The sequence below is a fragment of the Agelaius tricolor genome, unplaced genomic scaffold (assembly GCF_023055355.1).
Source record: "Agelaius tricolor isolate 1412-34295 unplaced genomic scaffold, bAgeTri1.0.p SCAF_5, whole genome shotgun sequence".
Taxonomy (NCBI): Eukaryota; Metazoa; Chordata; class Aves; order Passeriformes; family Icteridae; genus Agelaius; species Agelaius tricolor.
The window spans coordinates 34,159,423-34,185,482 of NW_027269265.1; the positions used below are offsets into that span (position 1 = coordinate 34,159,423).

General features: G+C 45.0%; 1 protein-coding gene across 9 annotated transcripts in view; it reads left to right on the forward strand.

Annotated features, from left to right (window-relative positions):
- Positions 1-26,060, forward strand: part of SUSD6 (sushi domain containing 6) — a 93,284-nt gene that overhangs the window by 868 nt on the left and 66,356 nt on the right. For 2 of the 9 annotated variants that reach the window (XM_071427162.1, XM_071427171.1), the window contains exons 1-2: positions 12,899-13,048; positions 19,944-20,036. The gene's annotated coding sequence lies outside the window, so the exon portion shown is untranslated. Of the gene's footprint in view, positions 1-1,038; positions 1,183-9,981; positions 10,094-12,898; positions 13,049-13,155; positions 13,418-19,943; positions 20,037-22,616; positions 22,638-26,060 lie in introns of those variants that run through there. The other 7 variants (XM_071427164.1, XM_071427165.1, XM_071427163.1 and 4 more) reach the window with 7 other exon arrangements.

Here is a 26,060-nt window from a genome sequence, read left to right on the forward strand (position 1 = left end):
TCCATGGCACCCCGGGCCCCGCGCGGCGCCCCCACCTGCGGGGCGGGCACGGCGGCGGCGGGCACGGCGGCCGCCCGCAGGCTGCGGCGCCCCGCGCTGCCCGCTGCAGCCCCGCGCGGGGGGCGGGCGGAGGCGGGAGCGGGGGGAGCCCGCCCCGCAGCCCCGCCGCGCCGCCGGGCCGGGGGCAGCGCTGCGGCCGGGCGGGGACCCGCCCCCGCCTCCCCGCCGCGAGGGGCCGGGCCCGGCGCTACTGCAGCGAGCGGCTGGCTCGGGTGGTGGGTAAGCGCCCGGCCCGCCAGGAGAATGTCCTTCCCTGCAGGCATCCCCACTCCCTGTGTGCGCATCCCTTAATCCGTGCGTCCTGCCCTGCACCTGCCCCTCCGAGCTCGCGTCTTTCCCTGCAGACCGTCTCTAAATGAGCGGCACTTTCACGGTCGTGCCCCCTGTTTTGCATTGTACCTGCACACAAACAAGCCCATCTGTATTTACCGTTAATATAGACAAGGATAAAAAGGGTGTAAGAAGGAGCAGGAGATGCTAACCCAGTTTTACAGATGGCAAACTGAGCCCCAGGGAGATGAAGATGCCTGCCTTGGGCTGCCTAGGGAATTCACGCCAGGACTGGAAAGGAATGGCAAAGCTCTCAGATTTCAGTTCAAAGCAGTTTCCAGCCATGAAACCTTATTCCCTTTTGTGCTGGTGTAAGCTATTGCTTGATGCAAAGATGTGTCAGGCTGTACAGTACACCTTTTTGAGTACCCAGTTTGAATGTGGTGCTTGCAGTTACTTTGAAATATCCCTGGTTTCTACAGGAATCCTGGGCTCAACAGCCTCAGTGGAGTTGAGAAATGCTTTGCTCTAGAAATACCATTCAGCCAAAAGAGGATCACTGCTGCTTGTGGAGCTGCAGAGCATCTGTGCCACTTAGTGGAGCAACTCTTGATTTTTTCAGGCAGAGGACAGGAGTAGTAAATGCACCATTAATCACTGTGTTATGAAGTCAATGTTTTTCAGCAATTTCTCATTTAACTTCTACAGGTGCGCTTAATATGCTTTGCTTTAATAAGGAAGGATATGGTACTTCCCAAACAACTTTCTAGGATGGCCCAGGACAAGGATACAGAGCAAAAGAAGGATCCAAAAAGGCTTGGGAGTTCTTAGCAGAAAGCTGATGAGCAGAAGGTTGGTTGTCATTTCATATTGTACAGGCAAAGACTGTGCTGATGAATGCACAGGGTAATGATGCATCCACAGCAAGTGGGCAAACTCCACCAATAAGCCATATTGACTGATCTGATCTCATTCATTCATCATCATGATAGTCTGCAGGGGGCAGTTAAAAAGCTTGGTTATTAGTCACGTGAAAAATCCTCAGGCCAGGGAACAGCTCTGCCATGTGAAGAGCCCAGCCTTCTGGCTGATGGAGCTAACCATCAATACCTGCTGTGGCACTGTAGCTGTCAAGCCATAGCTGTGTTCCCTCCTCATGGGCAGTATTAAGCTGCTAAGTGCATATGCCAGGTAAGGTGTAGGCTCCTCCAAGCTTTTGGCATGTTGCTATTTCAGCCTTCATCAGGACTGTATTTGGGCCTTGATCTTTTCAGGTTTCCATGTGTATCTTTGGGAGACCTGTAAGTGGTCTCCCAAATGCAATTAAAAAGGATTTATCAGGAGATTTTTAGAAGCAGCTGGATGTGACTTTAGGAGATGTTAACACACACTATCCAAACACGGAGGCATATCCCTATCTCATCAAGACTAAAGGAGTTTTGGGGTGGGGAAGGAGGAGATCATTGGAGGAGTTTAAGTGGATCACTGCTCGTGAGTCATTTTCTCAGACACAATTATAAAGCCTAATTCTCTGTTGACTAGATATGTCTAGAAATCTATGTGCTCAGGTGGAGCAGTACTATAACGTTATGCTTTAATAAACATTTCTAATTTTGCATCACTACTAATGATAGCAAGAGATGTGGGGCAGTGGAAAACTACAGATTGAGTGGGTGGAAATTTTTGTATCACTTCAACAAATTCTTCTGGTTCCATTCCAGAAGATTCCATTGCTCATGTACTATTTACTTTCTTCCCATCTAACTTTAAAACTGCCCAAACCTGGGTTCTTCCCTGCTCTCTTCATGAGAGCTATTTCACAACCTACTACAGATCATTGGTAAAAGCTTTTGAGTAACCTTCAGCTTCAGTTTTTCCCTCTCTTTGTTTTGTCTTCTCTAAGTAATTTGCACTCCCCTCCTGCTTGGGTGTATGCCTTACAAATGTTTGTAAACTGTTTCTATGTCCCCTCAGAGACAAGAACACATACTGTCATCACAAATCCAACCCCCCACGGTTGCACAGGGAGCTATCACCTTCTGTCTCCTCCCAGTGTGTCAGATTCTCATGGTAGCCACAGCCCTGAACTGAGCAGTGGGTTCCTGCCCAGCACTCAGCTTTGTGTTGCCTGGCAGGGTAGCTCTGTGCACATTCCTGGTGCTGGTGTGTTGCCTTCCTCCTGTCTAGCTAATTTCTTTGTGTCCCCTTCTCTAATTTTCTAGCTCTCCTAAGGCTAGATCAATATAGTTTCACTTTCCAGAACTCTTCCCTCCTCTGCCAAGAGGAATGTTAGTTGGTGAATTATTTCCTCCTTGCTAAATAGCCTTTGTTTTCCAGGTTGAATCCTATCTTCATCTAGTTTGCAATTTCTACTCTCTGTCTCAGGCTTTTTATACTGTTGCTGGGACAACCCTGACCTACTGTGTAGCTACCTGAACTCTCAGTCTATTCCCTCTTCCTTAGACTCTTCCTGGTTTTGCACCAGAATATTCCTGCACCTTCCTAAGCCCTGTGGATAAGGGGAAAGTGACAGCCTTGGGGAGAGGAGAATAGGGAGGCCTCTGACACAATTTTTGCTAGCATCTCCCAGGCATATTGCCCTTCTCTTCCCAGCTGCTGCTGGGACACAGGCACCAAGTATCTGCCCAAATATGTCCCTTCCCTGCCCAGCTGCAGCTCCTGCCCCTCTCCCAGAACACACCAGTGCCTCTCCAGCCCAACCTTCTTTTGTCAGCTGGATGGTTTAAGCACTAATTTAAAACTTTAATGAGGCACTCAGTCTAATGTTTTACTGATCCCCAACACCATGGTATCCTTGGTTCCTTCCCTCTGAACAGCCACTTGTCACATGCCATAATCCTTTGTTTACAGTCCTGCAGCCCATCCACCTGAGTGATTTTACAGCCTGCTCTGTAATAATGCTGAACATAAAGTCCCATTTGACTTTATACACTGGGCTAGCCTGATAGCCAAGGTCCAAAGCCCAGCATGCCACAACGTCTGTGTAACAACCTGACAAAAGCCAAAGTCCTGTGTGAGATTTCAGTGTTGGTTCCTTTTTTATATTTCCCACACTTTGCCTTTGTTTTTGTCACTCTGTGCTTCTGCTCTGCCTGCAGTCCTGGCACAGCTTGCCTTTACCTTCCTGCATGGATGGCAGGATGGGCATTTGCTTTCCTCCTGCCATCACAGACTGCCTGCTGAGAGACGTGGCAAGGCATCCCTCCTCTGTTGCCCCTTGCCAGGCTGTTCTGGTGTGGTGAGTGCACAGCATCCTGAGAGACTTCAAAGTAACTGCCCAAAGCTGAGGCACCATCCCCACAGCTCACAGTCCAGAGGCTTTGCCTAATGTTGACATCTGTGGCTGACCCTCACTGGGGTCCCTAGGGAAATGGAGCTTCTGGCTGGGGCAGCTGCCCAGAGCAGGGAAGCAGAGAAGAGATGGGGCGTGAGGAAGTAGCTGGGAATGGTGACATATGGTGGGGGGGTGATGCAGAGGGCTACTGCCAGAAGCAAAATGTTTGGCAGCTGCTGGGGACAGACTTGCATTGCAAATACTATAGCTTTCACTCTAATATAAAGCTGGAGTCTGAGGCCAGTGTGCTGATGGTGAGTTGTTATTTCTGTTCATCTTGCTGGGAAACACCATGGTGTGTGCTGTTTGCTGTCTCACTGAAACCAGTCAGTCCTCAGTAATGAAAAGATTTTGTTGGTCCCTGGCTGAAGGAATCTGCAGAGAATTGTCTGTCTCTGTGTTGAGGACTGGCAGCAGTCTTGCTGCATGGATGCTTTCTTGGGGTCATGCTGAACAGCTCTCTATTTGGCTTTGTGCAAGTTTGGCACATCTGCAGTAGTTTTGTATTTGGGTAAACCTAGTCAGCTACCAGGACTGTTTGAACAAAACTATGGTAGTCTGGCAGAGAAAATGAGGGGAAAAAACCTTGTCACTGCATATTTCCATGGAAACAAGTATAGGTATTAGGGTAGATTTTATTTGGTTTTCAAGATATTCTGTTGTCAGTGGTTATTTCTGGAGCAATTAGGATGTTGGCGTATATTGGCAGAAACCAAACCTCGGATGTGTATGTTGAACCTAATGCATGCAGTTCTTCTGGTCAGGCTTGGCTTCTTTAGGGAACTCATGGGTCATGAGGGAGTTATGGAGCCCTTGCACACAGTGAATCATGGAGGATTTGGCCCCAAGGTCATAGAGCAAACTTCAGATGAGGTAAACAAAGAGCTGAAATGAGTATGAGGATGTCTTGGTTATGAGAGGTCCGAATACACCGCTGGAGTGATCCATGCAGGACTACAAACTACGTGTGCACGAGCTACTCTCCACATACAAGTAGCAGTGACCCAGAATAGGCTCTAATAAGCAAGGGCCATTGAATGTAAACTCAACAGGAAGGCTACATCCTAATGCTACATGGTTACATTTTCAAGCTGAAGCTGAATGCAATTACATCCCATTCATTTACTTGAAAACTGTTGGTTTTGAGCAAATGATCAGTCTTGCATGCTGCTTCAGTTTCCAAGCTGCGCTATTTATTCTAGCACAGCCTGGGAATCACAACATGAAGCTATTGAAGAACAGTGGGAAATGTGACATTGCTGGTGATGCTCTTCCAGGGAAGTAAAATGCAAAGTGTAATCAAACAGAACAAACTGTCAGATTAAGACTGGAGATTTTAAATTATTTTTGTTTAAACTAATCTGAGGTGTTCATTAGCTGAACAGTAAGATTATTTCTCTTTTGGTATGATTTTTACCTTCACCACTGCTTGGATTTTATCAGTTAGGTATTTTTAGAACTGAAAAAATGTCACATCACTCCTCCTTGGCCTATTGGAAGGCACATCAGAACACAGTATTCTAGGATATAGTATTTAATGTTCCAATTTAAATATGAGTTGCTTTTCCATTCCTAGATTGTACTTGGTCTTGCCTGATGGTGCTATGCCAAGGAGCTGGCAGCCAGCAGGAAGAGATTTGCTGTTTCCTTCTGCTCTCATCTGGGAGTGATGCACAGCAGGGAGCATGAGAGGGGTCAGGAGTTGGAAGCTGGACCTTTCCTTGTTTTATTATCCATACACCCATGCTTATGGAGTGCAAAGGAGGTATATGGGGCCAATGCACTCAGCCTGCATTGGTTTCTATTATGGCCTGAGGAGAAAGGCAGAGAGGTGTTAAACCCGTGATGCCTGCTCTTGAATTCAGGAGAGCTGGAGGACAAATATCCTGCTCATGGAGGCAAAGTGAACACACATGGGCAGGGTTGCATCACTCTCCCACATTAGGTCCACAGCAAGTAGCTCAAGCCTGAGTTGCCCCTGCTGTTTTAACACTGTTTAACAATGACCTGAGTACCAATGCTGCCATGACTTTGGCCAAAGCCCCTTATGAATAATTCTGTTTAATTATGGGTGAATGTCTGCAGCTGAAACCTACTACCCATAATGATAAGATTACATTTAAATTCCTCAAATTATACCTATAGTTATATGCTTAGATTTTGGAGGGGATAACCTCTATTAATCTTTTACAGCATGAGCAGGGATTCTGAATTCCTTAGGCATCAGAGAGCACCTGTCCAGAACCCCAGAGGCCATATCAGTTCCAGTGCAGTTCAGAACCCATCATGTGAATCTCATGTCAGCAAAACCTCCCCAAGGGGGAAACTGTTCTACCTGAAGAATGAGTAATTGCAACTGGAGACAGTGCCAAATAGATTTTTCTTTTCCGTTGGGCTGATTTCTGGGAATAAAGCCAACTGGAAGACTGCTAGAAGAAAATCTTCCTAACTGATCATATTTGCAATCAATTTTTTATGCCAGATGTTGTCTCCGAAAATATGAAAGTAAGCAGACAGTAGTTCTAGTATGCAGCTTGAAAAGGGCTGATTTTTATATAAGGAAAAGAAAATTAAGATTTGCTGCTTTCTTGAGGTGTACAGAGTCTGTATGTAGCCAAACAATGCAAAATCATGAGGAAAGAATGGGTGGGAATCCAAGAAGTTAACAAATGTCTCATAACAAAAACCTACGGTGTAATAGAAAGACTTCTACAGCTACCCTTAACTGTGAAGAATTAGTCAAGAGAAGCCTGACTTTATAATTTAATTTTCAGAGTTGACAGAGGAGAAGTTGAGAGTAAATTGGGTTGCTTTTTGGGAAATCGTGGAACATGAAGTTGTTGGAAAGCAGGAAGGGTTGAGAACAATGGATGTTAGACAGGAACGGGTTCAGTTCTTTGCTTGTCACTTTTTTACTAAGCAAATGGTGTAAGTTGGTATCTATGGGATCTGTACCACCCTCTTCCATCTGTGAAGAGGAATAATAGCACCTTCCCTAAGCAGTGCATAGTCAATGTGATAATGAAGCTGAATAACAAGTACATTAGATAAACTTGGCAGTGGGAGGAATTTAAGATGGTTGGAAGGTAACTTAAATTGCTTACAGGATTTTATGGTGAAGGAGGTTTTGTCCTTCATCATCTTAGATCCCCTTTACCTCTTTACTGTAGCACATAAGCAGTGATGCAGCTACTGTATCATTGAACATACTAAAGGGGGTGGGATGATGGATAGTTTACCATAGCAGTTTTGTAGACTTGGTGCTTCCTATAGATGTGTATATAGGTCAGATCCTGCAGTTTCTCTCCTTGAACTAACAGGCTCACTGTACTCAGTGATTTGGGTTTTGTTGTACAATTTTTTTTCTTTTAACTCTCATGCTTTTTGACACAGTGTAGGGATGAGATTCATGAGATGGTGCCAGTACAGGTCCATGGCACTGAAAAACACCACAGTGAGATAACTGTGCAGGATGGCTGCTGTACAGTGGCACTGTGTGCAGGCAAATTGTTCAGCTGGGTTTTGAGTGTCATTCCCTGGGACATGGCAGGGGTGCTGATTGTACCCAAAGGAAGCAAATGCTAAGAAGGCAAATGTGATCTTCTGGTTTATTGGGCAAAGTGTCTCTGATAGCAAGGGAGGACACCACTGGTTTGCAAGGTACTGAAGAGACCCTGTGCAGAACACTGAGTACTATTCCAGTGTTGGGAAATCCTGGAGGCAAGATTCTGGTGTTAAAAAAGATTAAATTGAGTTTGAGACAGCAGGGCTAGTTAGGATGATCAGTGAACCAGTAAGCTAGCCTTAGGACAGGGCACTAAAAGTGCTTCTATCTTTGAGCCTGTAAAATGAAATTTGAGGCAGGATGTGGCAGACCTTTACAAATATGCAAAGGACAAGGCAATTTGCTCAGCCAGTGCCTTTCATGTATCCTGCATTTTGCTGTGCTAACCTGGGGACATATCACAGTCACCCTCAGAAATGCAGACTCTGAAGAAACAACTCCTATGAAAATCAGGGTGGTTTGGTTGTTGACTTCAACTGTAGCAAGACCTACAGGAAACTCCCTTTTCCTTGCTCTGAACATTTAGCCCTTAAGTGAAGTGGAATTAATACCATTGTGCTGTGTGGCTTGAAACTAGCACAACTGGAGCAGAAGTCAATTTGCTGTATTTGAAAGAAAATTAATTAAGGCCTCATTTGTTTCCCTCAGAGAGAAAAGCTCTGGGTAGCTTCCAGGAGATTTTTTGGGTTTTTTTGAGCTTCTCTTGTACAGGCCTATATGTACAGAAGAAAGTAGTGCAGCTTCAAGACCCAAATCCCTATAAACTCCAGGGTGTGAGCTGGAGCTTCTTGCTCCCATGACAGCATGACAGCCCTGGTGACTGCTCCACAACTATATGCTGCATTTCAAGTCACAGAAATAAAAAAAAAATCTCTTAATGCAATGCATGTTTGTGGTACTCCAAGAAAGGAAATGTCATGGCAAAGATTGTGCTCATAGCCAGGTTTAGTCTTACCTGTTCTTCATCAGCAGACTATGAACTCAAGTGCCCTAACAAGGCAAAAGGGTGGATGGTGTGCCAAGATTACTCTTTTATTCTTGTTTTTCCCGTGTTGCTTTAATAGTCTTTTGGAGATGAGCTGCTCTATTTACATCTACTCTGAGTATTAATAACGAATAATGCCCTGCTAAACACAAAAAATGTGCATGGGTTCCAGTGTATGATACTGGAAGTGTAACTGAGGGCTAGCAGGCCAGGAGATGTGTGCAGAAGGAAGTGGGGAAAAAATGAAAGCAAAACAACAGAGGTATAATCTACAGGAGGCTAATGGGCTGTGAGGATTTTAACAGCACTTAAGAACTGATTTACTCCTGCACAAATCCCATTTCAAACAAGTTGCCAATAGGTCACAGAGGTGTTCCCAGCAAGAAGTAAAGGAGGAACAAGAGTGTGTGTGGCTGTCATGTATACCCAACTGGGAGATGCTGTTTGCTAGAATGAGGCCTGGCATGCTGGCAGCTCCAAGAAACAAAAGGCATCTCTGGTGTGATGCCAGCTACCTGCTTTCCCACTGGAATCTGGATGTGGGGGGTTGATGGAAACAGAAAAATGTGACTAGCTCTCCTGCACCTTAGCAATAAGAGCTCTCTCTGAGAAAAAAGGGTTTGTGAGAGAGTTCTCTGAACCCAAAAAGTCTTTGATGACTGAGCTGGGAGCTCAAGGTGTCTGTAGCAGCCTATCCTTAGAATGAAGCTGTCTTAGTCTTTTGGTTTGCTGGCTGGGCATCAATGTGGAGGAGAGAATAAATGGCATGGAGCAGGTGCAGCACTCCCTCTTTGTCTGCTGGGCACACAGCGCTGGAGAGAAGGAGGTCACATAGCATGGTGACATTACCAAGGCTCCTGGCCAAGGATAGATTGTGTGACAGCCTGAAGTAACATTATCTCTTAGATTATGTTTTTTCTCCTCTGATAGTGCTTAGACTGTCATGAGACCCTTTCTAGTGGAGCACTACCATCAGAAATCATATTTTATCAGTGGCTTCTCTCAGAAGTGAATTTACCTTGAAATTGGAGCCATGTTAGGTACGTGGCACCTGAACAGGGTTCAATAATTTTTGAAGTTGTATTGGGTTTCCTTGGCCAAGCTTTGGTAGCAGTGGGGAGGGCCACAGGGGTGGCTGCTGTGAGAAGCTGCTAGAAGCTTCCTTCGTGTTCAGCAGAGCCAATCCCTGGTGGCTCCACAGATGGATGTGCCTCTGATCAAGGCTAAACACCAGCTAGAAGTGGTGGTAATGCCTGTCCTTGAAGGCCTGCACCCCGGGGAAGAGTGACCCACACTGCAGCAGTTAGAGCAGGACTGTGGTCTGTGGGATGGACCCAGGTTGTGGCAGTTCACAGAGAGCTGTTGTTCGTGAGATGGACTCAGGCTGGAGAAGTTCATGGAGAACTGTGTCCTGTGGGAGGGACCCACAATGAAACAGGGGAAGGATTCCCCTCCCTGTGCAGTGTGAGAAGCCATGGCTGATGAACTGACCATAGCCCTCATTCCGTCTTCCTGTGCTGCTGGGGGAGGAAGTAGAGCTCAGGAAGGAGGAAGGGGTGGAGGCAAGGTGCTTCAAAGGTTTTATTTTAATTCTTATAATCCTACTCTATTTTTTTTTACTAATAAATTCAGTTAATATCTCTAATTCTATCCTGTTTCTGTCCGTGCTGGTATTTGATGAGTGATCTCTCCTGGTCCTTATTGCAACTCAGGAACCCTTTGTTATATTTTCTCTCTCCTGTCCAGCTGCAGAGGGGAGTGACAGAGCGGTTTGGTGGGTGCCTGGAATCCAGCCAGAGTCAACCTACTACTGAAGTCCATCATGGGAGGGAAGGAATGGGCAGATGTGTGCAGGAGGGTAAGAAGTAACATTTGTTTTCACAAGGTTGTGAAAGACTTTTGGTAGTTTGAATGGCAGGATACAAATTTCAAATTTGGGATAAAAAATATGTTTGTTTTATTTGATTAATCCAGTGGCAGATCTGGATCTGGAGGGCAGCCACTGTCCCTGTGGGGTCTATGAAGGCGTGCAGAACAGATTGCATTTGCATCACTATGAGAAATATTGTTGTAAAACATGTCCTCTCTGGGCCAGCTTCCACTGCTGCAGGTTTGCCAAAAGAACCAGGGCAAAATGTGATGTGGGCTGTCTCACTGCCCCCATGTATGGGCTGCCCTTTTCCCCAGCCCTGTGCTAGTAAGTCTGACCAAATCCCATCCGTGTCTCTGCCAGAAAGGAGTGTATTGATGGACTAAGACTTATCTGACAGTAAAACTCTTCTGTGGAGTAAAAGCAACATCCATAACCACTGGATAAGAAATTAATTATTTAATCAGATGGGGCCACACAAACTAAGCATGCTTTGACCTTCTGGTGGAGTTTGGCAGCTTTTATGCTTTAAAATTTCTATTACTGAAAATGAAATGTTTCAATGAATTATTTATTTTGATCTCCATTCAAGCAACTGGAAAATGAACAATAGGAAAGTTGTGCCAAACTACCTGGGTTGAGACCATAAGCTTTGTGCCTTGGGGAGAGGTGCTCTGATGGTAGCAGCTCCCAACCTTCCTTTTTTTGACACATGTAATAAGGAGAAAATGTCTCACCTCCTTCTTCAGAACCTGGAGCCTGAAAAGACTGGAACCAGTTGGTCACAGGCATTTGCCTGGAAGAAGGCTGTAACTGTTCTGGGGGCAGTTGGTGGCATTTACCTCCTCTGAAGCACTGGCAGTTGGCTATTGCTGGTAACAGGATGTTGGATTAGACCAACTGGTGATCTAACGCAGTGTGGCAAATTCAATGTAAAAGGCATTAGTTAATGTCTGTGTGATACTTTGGACATTTAAGATGGTCTGTGAATGCTGATTTCTGTGATTCTATGATAAACAAAAAAATAAGCACAGCCAAATTAGTGTATCTGAGGCCTCAAAGGAAGAATTTAGTGGTTTTATTATGGCTTGATACAGTTATGAAGAGATATATGTATGAATGAAAATTACAGAAACAAAGTATAGCATAGAAATAAAAGGATCTCTAAACGTTAAAAAAGTTGAACTGGTTGAAGCCAAAAATGTGATGAATCATCCCCTAGTGAGAAGTCATTTTAGTGAGAATCTGCCAGGAATTGCACCTTTCTCTGTGCACTAATGCCATGAGCAGAGGGAGTACTGTGGCAGCCTCCTCACAGCTCTTTTATTTCAGAGGTACAAAGGTTTCTGAACTTTTCCTTCAGGTTCAGGACAGCTGCACTAATTGATCAAAGCACAGCAAAACACAGGCCAATATTTTCACTCCGTGCCTTCCACCTTTGCATCTGAGATGTGACAAAAAGAACAGCTGTGTGAATCAGCAGGTTTGCGTGCAGCTCTAGCTCCCACTCTTCCTTCTTGCCTTTAGGCATGTTTTCCAGATGATGATGTCGTTTTTTCCTGCTTTTTGGTGTTGAAGTGATTACAAGGGGAGTATTTATAAGGAATATTTTGTGATGTATCATATTTATTTCCTACATCTGATGAAATAATGGTAAATGATTGGTGAGCTATAACCTGTTATGGGCTTTTACTATGAATGATCACTGTACTATTGCAGAAAAATAGGTAAACTTCCCTTCACCTTTCCAGTAGAACTACACATGGTTCCTTTCCCATATAAGAGGGAGAACAGCTCACTCTCCACAGCAAACTATGAATAATGTAGCAGATCCATAGAAAGTAGGTGTTAGTTCAAGCAATAGAAAGGAAAGCAAAGCAAGAAATCCTTCCTTGATTCGCTGAAGGCACTTTTGGAGTGCTCTCTTGGGAGCAGCCGTAAAAAGCAGATGAAGAGAGAGGAGGTGGCCAGGTGTAAGCATCCCCTTCGCCTGTATGCACAAAACCCCTGCGAGCTCGAGTGTGACCTCCTGCACCAGCCCAGCCTTGGGCCTTGCAGCCAGCAGCGTGGCTGTGCTGGTGCCGCACAGCAGGACGGGCCCAGCCGAGCCCTGTGCTCCCTCGGGCTGTCCCCAGGCAGTGCCGAAGGGTGTGCCAGCCGGGGAGCTGGTGGGACAGGGCGAGGAACGGGCTGGCGGCACTGAGCCTGCCGCAGGAGCATTGCCATGGCTTCTGTGCCGCTGTGGCGACTTGGCAGGAGCGTGCCCATGGCTGAGTCTCCGCACTGCCCGAGCTCTGGGTGGCTCCGCAGCCGTGACAAGGGACACGCTCACAGTGCGCTGCCCCCGCGGCCCGGCGAGAAGGGGCTGGCAGCGCAAGGAGACGGCCGGGGCTGTTCAACACCGCTCTTCCCTGCTGCTGCTGCTGCGGAGCCGCGTCTGCTCCGGCACGGAGCGGCAGAAGGCCGGAGAGGGCTCCAGCTCCGCTCACAGCCGTTGTTCCCCGGTGCCGTGCCGAGAGCGAGCGCCACGTGTCCGTGCAGCCGCACGCCGCCCCGCGGAGCGACGAGGAGCTCACATCAACCCCGCCGGCTCCCAACAGCGGCCGTCGCTGGATGCGGCGGGGCGGGGCGGTGCTCCGCCCCACTCTGCCCCGTCCCGCTCCCCGGGCCGCGCTCCGCCCCCCGCGGGCCGCGCCGCAGCGCCCCCCTCCGGCCGCGCCTCCTCGCGCGGCTCCTTTAAGGGCTGCCCCGCCCCGCCCCGCCCCGCGCGCCGCCGGGCCCAGCTCGCGGGGCGGGGCGGGGCTTGGCGCGCGGCGGCGGCCGGGGCGTTGGGCGGGTGAGACGCCGGGGCGGCCGGGGCGCGCGGCCGCCGACCTGCAGCGCCAGCGGCACCGCCGCCCCAGCCCACCCGCCGAGCCCGCCCGCCGGGTGAGCGCCCGCCCGGTGAGCACCCGCCGCTGCCGCGGGGGGAGGGCGCGCAGCCGAGGGGCCGCCGGGGCGCGGGGCGGGGGCAGCGGGCCGGTTGCGGCGGGGCGCCGAGCCGGGCCCGCCGCCGGGGAGCGGGGAGCGTGTGCCGGGCGGGGGCCGGGAGCCGGAAGGTGTCGGCGGCGCTCCCCCGGTGGCCCGCGAGGGGAGCCCTGCCCGGGTGCGGCCCCGCACGGATTTGGCGGTGCTCGGGGCTGCGGCGGGAGCCCTTCCCCGCCCGGCTGCCCGGCCGCCTCCCTTACATAATGTCACCTGCGGTACCTGCGGCTCCCTCGTGTCACAGCGGCGGGTGGTCGGTGGTGGCGGCAGAGCTGGGCTTTCTCTGAGGTCAGCGCTCTTAAAGTGTGTGTGTCTTCGGGCGTGAGGATTCGCTTGGTGCGGGATGAACCTCTAGGGTTTAAAGCCCCCAAGTAACAGCGGATAAGCGTTCGCCGCGGTCTTCGCGTTTTCCTTTCGCAGAGCTTTTGGGTGCGTAGGGAAACAGAGGGAAAGTGGTGTCTGAGATGAAGGTGGTAGTGGAGGCACTGCTGCGGACAATTCAACGTGAGAAACTTTGTGTTTGTTAGGTTTTCATCTTTGCTTTCTTCTTTGTGGTGCTTTAACACTGCCCAGAGGTCAGAGCTTCCGTAGCAGCTGCCTTTACACGTGTGCAGTGCTTAGGCTGAGCTTCTACTTGTGCGTGTAACAAATCTATGGTAAATCCCCCGTGGAAGACCTGGAACTCAAAAATAGCCGTGCTAGGCGTCTCAGAACGGACAAGCAATAATTGTTCTAAGTATCCCGAAAATTGGGTAAAGGATGAAAAAATGCCATAATAAATTGTTCTTATTTTTAATATACTGATGGAAATAGTAATACAGTTTCTCAGCTTTGTAGTGTTCTTTTAAGCAGATTAATGCAAATACAGTAGTTTCAAGTGGGCGTATTCTCAAAGGGGTTACGTTATTGTGGGGAATAGACGTGATCTCAGTGTAGTTACAGTAACACAGATTTTATTGAGTGAAAGGGAATGAGAGGAAGTAAATATATAAATTAAAAATATTCTGAAGTAGTTAAGAGCTAAACTGAGCCGATGGGCAGAGAGGATCTTGCACTTGTCTGTGTTTCCCAGTGGCTTTTTGTGCGTGTTCCCATAAAAGCTATTATGTAATGGTGCTTCTCTTGGCAGGAATCTACTGTCACCGTAATTCCTGAGGTTTCTGGAGCAATGCAGCTTGTTCAGAAGAGTCGTGGCCAGAACAATAGCAAGAGAATTTCATAAGAGGAGGTGTTTAACCTCTTTAATTTTTCATGCAGTAGGACTAGGCTCAAGACATCTGGATCTTTTCCAGAGTATCTTTGCTGTCCTCTGTTATTCAGCTTGTCTTTCTCTTCTCCTAGGCTGCGCTATAGCTGTTGGGCACCAGCTAGCTGCTTACATCTGCATCAGAGCCGGGAAAACATTGACTCTCTCCTTTAATCATATTTGTTATACTTCTCTTTCTAGTGATTTTTTTTTCTTTTCCCCTCTGAACAGATGCAAAAGTGATATAGTTAAAGCACTTAACTGTTGCTTAGACAAGAAAAAATCTTGAGATAATGGAGAAAGGGAACTCTCCTAGTTCTCATCTCTAGTTTGAACTTGTCTGTATACATCAAAGGGAGGCAAAATGCCTAAGCAGAGAAGGAATTTACATATTAAATGCCAGTACTCTAAGGATTGGTGCTCTCTGTGGTGTCTGCAGTTTATCTTTGATTTCATCCACCTCTTCAGGTGTCTGCCATAAATCTCTGTAAGTCTCCCTCTTTTTCTTCTTTTCATGACATGCTTTTTTGGGGGGTATATTTTCATGAAGAGAGAATAATTCTTTCTAGTAGTGTAATCTGGTGGCCGATTGTGGCACTGGCAGCTTTACAGATCATAATTTTGTCTTTGTAACTTTCATGTTGTTTCTGGTAGTAATTCTCTAAGCAAAACTTTGAGAAAGAACTAGTTTTCTTTTTCTTGTTTGCAGTTTCATCTTCCCTCTTACATTGGCATGTCCTGTTATTTAAATGAGTGTTTTACAGATCACTAGAAAAGACAGTACCATCTGAAAGTAGGAAAGTATGTTTCTTTTAGAGCCACTGGGTGAAGGATGTGCTTGAAAGATCTGCAACTTAATCTAACTAGATTTTAAAATTGAAGGTCACTGTAGAGCAGAGTAGCACATGATAAGGGAGCCATAACCTCCTCTTAGACAAGTTACTGTCAAAACCCAGGTGCCCCCATATCCTATTTAAAGGCAGATTACTCTCTAAAGTATGGGTCTGGGAAAGTACTAATCTCAAGACAGAAATTTCCCAACCACAAATGTAGCAGAGACTTTGGCTCTGTCCCCTTCTCTCTCTGCTTGTCATGCAAATTGACCACCTGCAGATTTTGAGGAGGACCCAATGCCCTTGAGTCGTGCAGCGCTCTGTGTCTCTGCTGAAACAGTTTCCACACAGTTATCAGCAGTTTATATTTAGTGCAGTGTGTGAAGGTGGATTGAAATGGCTGCTTGAGCAGAGCTGCCTGGGCAGTCAGCAAGTAATGGTAACTGGAGTCACTAAGTGTGCGTCCTGCCTGCAGCGTAGTGGTTTTGGTGGAATTTAGTCTGTCTTGGGGTCAGGGTTGTTTTCTGCTGCTTTGCTCCTGCCTCGAGAATTGTTTCAATTCTCAGTGAGAGCAGCCTGCCATGGTCTTAACCTTAGCTGTGCAACATCCTAACCATAGATTTGGGTTTCTGTGACTGCTCCTGTTGCGTCACTTCTGCTTTTTATCGGTGTAGTTGCTCACACCACAGCCGCCTACTGCTGTACTGCCCAAATATGGCTCTTGCTTGTTCTGCTTTTGTGAGCAGAAGTTGCTGGCCTCTGTCAGTCCAGGAAGGCTGGATGCTGCACTCAGGGTCTGTGTCAGGCCACTGTTGCTGTATTTTTTTTCCCTTTTGAAAGTTGCATTTCTTTTTCCTTGCCTGAGCTACTTCCAGAGAAGCCTATTATCTGTGAATAACTGCATGAAAGGACAGTAGCTTGGAAGCCTTGCTCCAAAGTTTCTTGAACTATGTCCTTTTGTGCACTCTGCTTGGCACAAGGACTCCTTGCAGCTCCTCTGCCCTCTGAGCCACTTGTTGGCTGCTGTAACCAGCTGATCCCAGCTGATCAGGCTTAGTTGGGAGAGGCATCTTTCACTGGCAGGGTTGGTCCCACAGCCTGTTTGCCTGAAAGACTGGGAAGGAGGGAGGAGGGGCAACAGGGATTGAATTCTGCTTTAGGAATATGTAAATATAAACATGAAGACATTTCCTAGAACAGGGAAAGGGAAAAATTAACCCATATATAGCAAAGGTATTGTGGTATTATTTAGAGTAGATTTCTTTTGCCAAAATACACTAGTCTGTAATTATGTCTAGTTGTCGTGACAGGTGTCATGTCCTAGAAATGCCATCATACATATTTAATCTCTTGTCATTAAGTTACTCTGGGTACAAGCAGAATTATTTCAGATGTAAGAATTTAACCTACAGCACAGAGTAGTTGTAGTTGGGAGCAGGTAGATTACTTCAGTGAAGCACTCTCTGTCTTTTTAAGCCCATCTGTGTAATTCATCTGGCTTTGCTAGTCTGTAGTTGATGTAGACGGTATTTTCCCTGACTCTGCTAGAAGTCTTGTTTATGCAGCTGCAAAAATTGATTTTAACTTTAATCAGTAGAAATACTTCCTATAAATGTCAGGAAGTGAGCTTTTGTATGTACGAGAAAAGTTTTCATCTGCCATTCGTATGTTGGCTGTTTTGTTATTGAGCAGTGGCAGCTACTGCTCTCTCACAGGAAGCTTAATGCTCTCACATGGCTTACTACATGATGTAGTCTGCACAGTCTGTTTTCAGACCAAGCATAGTGATGCTAATAAGAGACCAGTGAAAGCCTGGCCTGTTGTTTGCTTGCTTATTTATTTATTTTAAATATTTGTGTGTAGTAATTCAAGGCAGTTTTTTAAGGAAGCTCACATTGAAGAGTTGCAGGACCAGGAGTTAGAGGTGTAAAACCCCTACTGCTTTCCCACTATCTCACTTGTCCCCCCAGTTTCTGTTTCCGTGTGTGTTGAACAGTGGGCAGGCTCCAAAAGTGGAGCTTTGTCTGCAGCACAAGGGATCTCTGTGTCTCATGTCACTCTGGTGATTCCCTGAGGGGAGCTGCTAGCGTGGCAACCAGCCCATCAGCTGTAAATTGGCTTCCTGGTATAAGTGAGTGTTGAGTGGAATGGGTTGGTCATCACTGCTGTGGTAACCTTGTAACAAGGCAAAGTACAGCTTTTGGAGCTGGTTGAGCAGAGTCAAGGGAAATTGGCCACTGGAATCACTTTCATGTGGTAAATAAAACACCACGTCATATTTGTGCTACAGAATAGAATGGCTTTAATTCTTACAGTGTTTAATTCTTACTTGCCATAGGAGTAACTTCCTGGTAGGCAGTTGAGCTTTGCAGGGCTGAAATGTGCACCATTTTAACCTCATGCTCAGAAATGAACCAGCTTCAATACCGTGTCTCTGTTCATGGCTCCCTTAGCTTACACTTCAAAAGTGCCAGGACCATTTAGAAAACTTCAAAGCCATTTACATTTTTCCTCAACTAATTTTCCTCACAGTTTATAATATTGCTGTGCTTCACTGCAGTTCCTGTTTTTTCCTTGCATTGATTTAATGGGATTTTGTAATAAAACGAGTGGGAATTGCAACAATTTCTGATCAAAACCAAATTTGCAGCCTGTTAGGGAATGGAGATAGAAAAGAAGTTATGTTGGTATATTAGATCTCTTTCTGCAGGACCTTTAGGGGTACGTAAGTTTTAAGAGGGAAACCCTGCTGATTAATTGGTCTTAAAAAAATTAGCAAGCAAAACCAAAACCAAACAACACCCTTCCCAACCCCCCAATTGCGGTGAGTGAGCTTGAGAATGATGTTAAAGGCTGCTTGCTTTGAAAGGAGCTGTATGTGTAGTGTTAAACCTATAGGTTAGTGAAATGCTTGAATATCTTCAACATATTTATGCTCTTTGGATTTTCTTTTCTCTGTAAATAACTTCTTAAAAGTCTTCAAGGACAATATATTAGAGCAGCCCCCACTAATACAGTTTTATGAGGGGATGTGTTAGAATCCCCTTTGGGTATTGGAGCCCATTTGTGCTGACCACTCTCAAAAGGCATTTTATTTGTGAGACCCAGTAAGGTGCTCTAATGTTAATCAAAACACCTCCCCCCACCCCTCCTTTAAAGGAAAGTGCATACTGGGTATGTGTGGCTCTCTAATGAGCCAAAAGCCAGCTGATGTTCAGTGAAGACAACAATAAGTTATCATTCTCTGCTGTGTATGGATTCATTATATTTGAAAGCTAAGACAGAAACTGCCTCTAAAATACCCTGTATAGGTTATCCTTTGGTGCTGATACGCAGACTGAGGAGAATCTCTTCTGTGCCAAAACACCAGCCTGGGAGGGTGATTGACATAGCTGCTTTTCAAGAGAAGTGTCAAAATTGCAGAGCATTGCTCAGAGGGTATGAAAGCTTCACTTCTCCATCTGCCGCCGCATATGCCACAGGCCAGCCAGTGGCCATATGTGCGATCATCCTGAAAGCTTTAAAGCCAGCTTCTCTCTGAGGGCCCCTCACTCCTTTTCAAAGTCCAAAAAGGGCATGCTGCTTGCTTCAGGAAAGGGAGGGTCCTGTTTTCCCTAAGGAAAATTGAGTAGTATGTCTTTATAAGCTAAAGCACAATTGCAAAGAGCTGCGTGATCCTGAAATGCTGCAGACTCATTCTGTGATGTGCAACAAAAGCATGCTGGAGACTCATTGCAAGCTTTGCCCTGGTATATGAGTAGACTACAAAACCATACAAACTTGCTAACAGAGATTAATTAAAAAGAATTTCATGGGTACGGGGAGCAAGGTTGTAAGATCAGAGTTTGTGTCTTTTCCTAAGCATATCAGAGATGGGAAGAGCAGTTTGCTAGGTTTACTTTTCATTTCATTAGCTGTGAGAACTTTCATCTCAGGTCTCTTTGTGGTTTCCTGTCTTGCAGGCCTTGCACAATTCTGTGACTTAAAAAGCTGACATTTAAATGTGACAATGAAATGTTTAGCAAAAAAGGAGATCTTTAAGCAGGCTAGACAAAAATTCCTTTCAGCTGCATAGCTTTTGCTCTCACTTGGATGACCAGTTTTCCCAGTTCTCAGTTTGTTGTTGTGCTTCCCAAAGTGGAGAAGGTTTGCCTTATTAATAGCCATATTTTTAAGTATTGGAATTTTTAGTAGTAGTGCTGAATAAGAAGAGTGTATACAGTGATGAGACAGCGAAACATACTTGTGAATTTTGGCACTACAGAAATAAATTTCTGTTATGCTTATCTGGGAAGTATGCAGTATTTGCAATCACTGAAAGTGCATGTGTGTATCTGATGGCTGGACTTGGTGTAGTTTTAGTATGTGTATTTTGGGTAACTTTTGGGAAGTTTCTGTCCTGCTGAAAAAAAACCCATCAAGCAAACTTGAGTGCTGCTGAAAAATGTTTTTGGTAATGTTCTGCTGCACTTGAAACTGTTCTCTTCTTACCTTGAGATTTTTAAATGGAATGTGTGAGGATAGTTTGCATATTCTTTAATTTTGAGTAACTTGTGCAGTACATCTCAGACTCAGATCTGAATTTTTTGAGTAATGTCTGTAACAGAAGCATAGCTGTGTGCCTGTGTCCTAAAAACATAATAGAACTACTTCTACCCCTCAAGCCTCCTGCTCTTTTGTGTGACAGAGTGCCATTCTTAGTACTTACAGGGCTAATACCTGCTTTTTTGTGCAGTTCTAGGTGTGTGAATCAACCTATTGTCGCTGAATCATCAGTTTAATCTGGCTAATTTGACAACCATTGTATGCCAGCCTGTGTCAATACCAGGTAAGATGAAAGCTGATGCTGTTACTTTGTTTTTCCTGAGTTTTTGCTTTTAAGACCTGCATTTTGTCCAAATGCCGTGACTCTTCTGTATATTGAAGGCAGAATGTGTTGCCTTCCATGTTCTTATCCTGCAGTGAGACAGCCACTTGTGTTAGCATCTCTAGCTTTTGAAACAGAAGTATTCTAAAATGTTCTTAGGTTCTGACTCCTTTGTAGTCATGCCTTAGCATTTTTCTTTACTCCACTGTTAACCTGGTTTTTGTGTAGTTTAGATACCACAAGCTGTGGTTGTTTTTTCCTTGTATTCTCCACTCTGGTACCACTCTCTGGTTTTGCTGAAGAAACTACTGAAGTCCTTCCTGCCTTCCAGAGTTAAGCATGCATGATAAGTCACCTGTGCTATATGACCTTTTCTCTTGAACAAAAAATAGGTTTTGTTTTGATTTGATTTTTTTTTCCCCTACCTGCTCCCAAATGTAACCTTTGAAAACTTATCATAGAAGGATCATACTTGTGTATTGTATCTTTGATGTTTTAGTTGTAAAAAGCTACCCAGATATGTCTTTCAGAGAATTAAATTATAAAGCTGTTATTTGGACCTTATCCTTTTATCCCCCTTTAGAGAAGGGGTGTAGATTTCAGGGAGGTGAAGTGGGGAGGAAATCCCTTTAATGCTTTCAAGCAGGTTATTATCCAGCACTCTAAGGGAGTCCTAGTGCAGACAAACTAATGTGGGCCTTTGTTCTGATGCTAATCAAGATAGGGATAATTCTTCTGACTACGCCCTCTTCCCCTCAGAACCCTCTAGCATTGATAAGGTATTAAGCTCCTTTGCTACCTCTCTTTTTAATGATGTCCTTGTTTTCTGTAACTGCTACCTTGAGTGTAAAGTTTCAAGTTTTAAGAAGGCCTCATTAGGAATGTTTACTTAAATATTAGGAGATTTTTTTGGATGCTCTTGGGTGATACTTGTACACTTTATTTTAATATCTTTCTTGATGGCTATGTGTGTGTGTTTATCTTTTTACTCATTAAGTAAAAAATCCCAAGTCTTTGTTGATGCAAGACACATTGAATTGAATGCAGCAGGATCTTTTGCTACATGTTGGGGACATGTAACTCAAATTTAGAAGGTGTTTTTCCTTCTGTCTCTTCTTGGCCAAAGCAAACAAGTGTTATTTCTCAGACACTTTTAAGGATTCCTTAAGAGACTAACTTCTGATCCCTCGTCCAAAGAGCTCTGTAAGTTTCCTAGAGTGAATGCGTGTGCAGCCTAGGTAATGTTTTGGTTTGTGCCAGTAATCTGCTTTCAGCCTAAACATAATCTGCACAGCATCAGAGAGAAGCTTGAAACCTAAGTATATAGTGCAATATGACTCTGCCTGTGATGTAACACAGAATATAGTGCCTGTTCACCACATCTTATTTGTGACAATGGGGAAGGGACAGGGGTGAAAATATGGTTATGTCTCATGTGAAATGCTTGCATCAGACAGAGCTGTTAAAAATGTCATGCAGATCAAGAAGAAGGAAGAAGTGTTTGGAGTTAGCCTCTTTAGCTTTTCCTTGGCAGTAAGAAGCTGATGAGAAGCTCATCCTTGTGCTGCTAAAAGCAGGTCTGCTTATATAGCAGTGCTGTTAGTGATAGTGGGCTCTCTGAGGATCAATGGTGGCAATCCTCCATGGATAATCTGTACTGGCTCTGGCTGGGCTGGCCTTCTGGTGAATTCGTGAGGGAGTTTGCCATCTTTCACTAGGGGCTGTTTCCTCCACAGGGTGGTTTGAGACCCTTTTTGGTATCAGTACAGGACAGAAGAGGGATGGAAGGATTTTGACAAGTTAAAGATCTTCCCTAGAAGACAGAGATTGCCTATGTGTGCACAGCTAGTGTGAGCATATTGGTGCAATGCTCTCATGTTTCATTTTGGTGGAGTGTTTTTCCTTAATGCAGAATTGGAGAAGTCCTGCAGTGATGATGTAAAAATCTGATTTCTTTGCAAACTGCCCAGTTTTTGCCTATGTAGACATAGAATATTAGGTAAGTTGAGCTAAAAAACATGTGTGAAAAGGTAGTGGGGCAGAGGGAGAAAGGCTCCCTCAGAAGATGCTCAACTGAGGTGACTGACTTGGAGTGCTTTCTGCCAGTGACTATGCACACAGATGCAGGGTGTACATTTCAAAGTAATCCAGCCTGGCTCCTTGATGCTAACCTGCATGGAAACATTAGCTGTGGGAAGGGGTTTATCGGCACTTCTAAACAATGTTGTTTTTTAAGGTTGATTCTGCTGACAATATCCAGAAGAGACATCATGACCAGATATGGTAGATTTTATGTGGGTAAAATTATGGGCTTGGTGTAACTGCCTTTGCTAGTGCTATTAACCCAACAACTGTTAAATCCCAGGAAATGCTCATTTTCAGAGTGATTGCTTTTACAACCTGAAAATAAAACCTGGAGAGATGTATGTGGTGTTGATTTTACCTTTTCTTTACCCTTGATTCGCATTTTCAGGGATTTCCTGCAAATGAGTGCCCTGGACTTAGTTATTCATATTCTATCACTTTTCAACATCCTGCTCATCTTTTGTGATTTGAAACAAAGTAAGTTGATCTCTGTTAGCTTGGTAGACATAGCTACCTGTGCCCAGTGTTTTCCACCCTCTCCAGCTGGGCATCTTACAGAGTGATGTGCTTGCTGCAGGCTTTCCAGGCATTGTTCCAGACAAGCCTTGCTGAATTTGAGATATGTGATAAGATTTATTTTTATTGTCTGATGTACTTGGTGTCAAGCAACTGTACTTGCTAAAGCAAGCGGGTATTTTGTAGTCCTCTTGCATTGTGCATTTAATTACTGCATAACTGACTGCTTCTGTGTCAAGCATACATTGATTTTGTGGTTTTTATGCCAACATTGATTTTGGGGTTTTTTATACCATTTGTTTAACAGTCTCCCAGTACATAGGGAAATTTTGCACCCTCTATCTACTTAAAGTAGTACTTGGAGCTGTTGAGAGATATTCAGCTTAGAAAACACAGTGCTGTGTCTTAACAAGGGCTTGTGTGTATCCTAAACTCTGAGGATACAGCCAGGCACTGTCAGGGTGCTCAGAGAAGTTAAAGGCAACACTTTCTTCCCTTTCAGCAGCACACACAGACTCTTCAATTTGTTTAATCCCCATAAGTGTTGAATTTTATAGGATGGATGCACTAACAGAGGGTTTTTTTTGTCTTCCATGCCACAAAGATCAATATTAAATGTAAAATCAGTAAGTTTTTTCTACACATTTTTTTCCTCTAGGACTCACAATTACTTTAGTCTTTTTTGTTGTTGACTTCTTCTTGGCTATGGAGCCAAAAATGTCATATGTGATGATGGTAGAATTCTGTCTAAGTATAGAAGGCAGCCTGTTTTTTAAATTACAAAAAAAAAAGATTTTGAATGTAGGTGAGGTTCAGGAGGACAGTGAGATATTTGAAGGAAGCTTTTTGAAGCTGGCTTAATACTTTAGTATACTGAGATTATACCATGAGTTCAGGAGAGTTACTTCAGAGTAGCACCATGAAAGGTGATTGCTGTTATACCCTCCTCACCTGATGTTGGAAACACTATTGCAGAGATCCTCTCCCCTTTTGGCCAAGGGAAGTACAACAAGAATGTTGCATCCAGAGTGTGTGGAATGCCTTGAGGAGTGAGACTGTGCCTGCTAGCCAGGAATTGGATACTGAAAAAGCTATTTGATTTGCACTGCCTATGAGAACAGAGACTGATAGCTCTGGAGGTGAGGCCCTATTGGTGTGTAAAGAAAAATACCTGTGAGGTTAGGGAAGTTGATTAGTGTATACAGTATTAATGCAAGTTTTGTATAGTGCCATGACTGTTGCGTAGCTGCTGCCTGGCTTCTCTGCAAGCTTCCTGCCTTTCAAAGCACCTGCAGGAAATGGCACAGTAAATTAGATGAGCTTGTTTTGATCACTTGTGAATTTTTGCACACCTCTATGAGTGCAATTTTTGAGGGTAGATCAGTTTCCTCAGTATATATCTGTCTGTAATCAAGGTGTAATCTACAGTGTGCTAGGCAGTGCTTCCAAGTGAGACCACAAATCCCAGTCAAAGGCCAGTGACGTGCGATGGAGGAAGGTAAGGGAGAAAAAAAAGGCACATAAAAATGTAACTAACTGAAACTGAAACAGTCTGTTTCTTTTATGTGACCTTGCTCTTAAGATGTTGGTGATATGACTACATTTGGGAAGACAAACCTTGCAGCAATCCACCAGTCTCCTGGTGTCCAGGAGCTAGTTCTTGGAATGCAGTGATGTTCATTAGCTTCCTGTGAGGAAGAATTATCATTTGGCTGTAGGTTTTTGCCTTTAGGATATGTTCGGCAAAATAAGTTTTAGGTTAATTTAATCCAGCTTTTTATTGGTACTAAAACTTAAGTCCCATTCCTTCTCCTTGGCCTTTCTATGATGAAGATTGCTGGAGTGAGCCTTGCACTTGAGTAACTTGTCTGTGTTCTGTAGGTAACTCTGTAGCAAAGGATGGTCTTATTTGATATCTTCTGGAAGAAGAGCTAAAATAGCTGAAGTACATAAGCAAAAGCTCATTGAGTAAAAATTATATGCTTCCACAATTAATGGCTCTTTCCAGTGCAGTAGGGTGTGCCATGTGGCTGCTGCATGCCTGTGTGTGACTTCATTATGTTGTGGTTTTCCCAATGTGTAAGGCTGTAAGGTTGCCAAGCTGGTGTAGGGTTGTGCCAGCCACATCAGGCACACGGGGAGGAGGTGACCTTGTAGGTGTGCAGGGCACGAGCAGCCGCAGGGAGGCAAAGCATTTAGGTGCTGCTGCTGATTTCCTTCTGCTCAGAGCAGTAGCTCTGAGCTAGACCTTACCTCCTTTTGCATCAAACAGGAGTGTCTCCTCACCAGACTTCACTGGGTAGGAAAGCTGAAATACTTGGTGTTCCAAAACCAAAAATCCCGTTGTTCTGGGGTTTCTTAATGCCTCATGAGCAGACTATGTAAAGGGACTTGGTCAACTGGAAATTGCTATCTTTGCAGAAGTTTTTCTATATTTGTTTGTGTGATTATGAAAACGTTTGGAGGGTGAAATGTTACTTTACTTTTCAGATCATAGTGTGCTCATTGACAAAGGTGTGGTTATTTTGGTATCCCACAGAATACATCTGATCCTTCCAAATTTGAAGGCTTGGCTATGCTGCTACTTTTCTTCTCTGTGTTACATGAGGTGATGAGCAACCTAGCTGTCCTGTATCTAAAGTTCAGACCTTGACAGAGCAGCTGGGTGGCATTGCTTATACCTGAAGCTTCTTTTAATTTGCAGGGGAAAAAATCCTTTAGTTATTGGGTAGGTGACAAATACACAGATCAAAGTGAGAGTTTTGAGGCAAAGCTTGGCTTATAAGGTAGAAGTAATCATGGCTCTTGTAATGAAGTTTAATGTTGGCACTACAGAGCTGAGGACAAACTTGGGAAAAGACAATGTAAAAGTCTTTTGTCCGTCCTGTGGTGTATTGGCCTTGTCCCCTTGACCTCCTTATCCTCGGCAGAGGGCAGGTGCCACATGCAGAATAACTTCAGCCACTGTCATTTTCTGCAGTCCTGTGTGCTTCTGCTGAGGTGACACACACAACTGCTGGTCTGCTCTGACCTTTTCTTCTTAGGCTTCCACATGCAAAGGGATCACTCTCCAGCTCTGGTTTCAGGTGATCCTAAATAGACAAACTATCCCAGGTTTCACACAGGAAAACAATGGATTGTAGTTGTCACCGCAAAATCCGCCCTTTCTGGAAACTGTAGCAAGTCTGTTATGGTTTGACTGCTGTTAGCCACAAGCAGAGTGAATGATACTAGACAAAAAAAAGCCTAGGAGTATTTGTTATGGAAGTCCATTTTAGATCTCTCCCTGTAGCCTTTGGCTTGCTACAGCCTTTCTGATTTGCTAAAACTGTGGTGGTACAACCTTTCTGATTGATTGCCCTATGTTTGAAAATGCATTTAATT